Source organism: Octopus bimaculoides, chromosome 11 (genome assembly GCF_001194135.2).
Source record: "Octopus bimaculoides isolate UCB-OBI-ISO-001 chromosome 11, ASM119413v2, whole genome shotgun sequence".
Taxonomy (NCBI): Eukaryota; Metazoa; Mollusca; class Cephalopoda; order Octopoda; family Octopodidae; genus Octopus; species Octopus bimaculoides.
In genome coordinates, this window is record NC_068991.1 from 21,157,752 (window position 1) to 21,159,199 (window position 1,448).

General features: G+C 37.7%; 1 protein-coding gene across 5 annotated transcripts in view; it reads left to right on the forward strand.

Moving 5' to 3' along the window:
• Window positions 1–1,448, forward strand: part of LOC128249057 (organic anion transporter 3-like) — a 76,274-nt gene that overhangs the window by 1,081 nt on the left and 73,745 nt on the right. The window lies entirely within an intron of this gene.

Consider the following 1,448-nt stretch of genomic DNA (forward strand, 5'->3'; position numbering starts at 1 on the left):
TTTTTATGTCTAGATGCATGCATATGTATTTATGTGCTAAATTTTTGGAAATGTATGTATGTATGTATGTATGTATGTGTGAGTGTGTATGCATATATGCATATGCATTCGTATGTATAAGTTTGTATGTATTCTGCATATTCATGTGTTTGTGTGTGCGTGTATGTATTTGTATGTGTAACTCTGTCTTTTTGTGTGGGCGTGTTTATGGGTTTCTGTGACTATGTACGTTCGTCTGTTATGTATGGATGTGTGTTTCCATATGTGTCCTTATGTGTGTGTGTGTGTGTGTGTGTGGAGTGTCTGTGTGTATATATATATATATAGTCATGTGTTTCCGTTTCCTTTTGTGTGTGTGTGTTTGTCCGTATTAACTATGTATCTATCTATCTACTTACCCATGGGCTTACCTACATTTCCATTTACCTACCTATATATAAATATATATATATATATATATATATAATAGGGTTATTAATATTTCTAAGTCTCTCTAAAGGAGACTACGGCAGCGGTACTGGAAATTAATAGTTATCGCCAAGCCAACATGGCAGTCCCAAAATTAGGACGAAAGCTGCCGTGAATTAGCTCCAAGAAGCCATCGCCTCTAGCTAGCTATGTGACACACGAAACCTATATATATATTTCTACATAACTGCCTATTAACAAATCTACCTTTGTAATTATATACTGCGGGTACGGGGTATCATTACCTTCTATGTGTATCTCTTATTTAGTACGGGGGATGTTTCATTTATGAGAACGTACTCCTGTATTTGTCTGAGTGATGGGTCCTTGGATAAAATGAGGATGTCACGTCGGCCCAGTGTGCCTCTATGTTGGTCTTTGGCATGTTGGTAGAATATGGAGGACTGTTTTTCGTTGTCATATAGTCTTAAATGTACATTTAATCTCGCCGCAAGACTTTTGAATGTTTCACCAATGTATGTCATGTTCTTGTGTTGCCTTTTCAAACACCCCCTATGCACCTTATGCTGTAGACTACATTTCTAGTTCTATAGTTAATGCCAAAGCTAATCTTACATACCATGCAGTTCTCATCGGTGCATGTGGTATTCTTGAATGTGTTACTTCTACATAACTGTGATCTGAGGGAGTTCCATGGCTTTTCAACGATCTTATTGTTGAGTTTCGTCTCCTTCAGAACTGTCCTAACTCTACAAACATCACTCCTTGATATTTATCAGCCTTGTAGAATGTGTTCACCTGTTTGATTTGTCACAAACTCTCTGTACACTATTCCAATCTTTACGTCTGTATCTAGAGCAGGCACCACTAGCTACGTTACATATGCTATAACTTGGAGCTAAACCAACAGTAACATCGTTCTTTATAGGACTGCCAGATTCTGTTGGCATATAAACATTACTATACGTGTGTGTGTGTGTGTGTGTGTGTGTGTGTGTGTGTGTGTGTGTGTGTGTGTG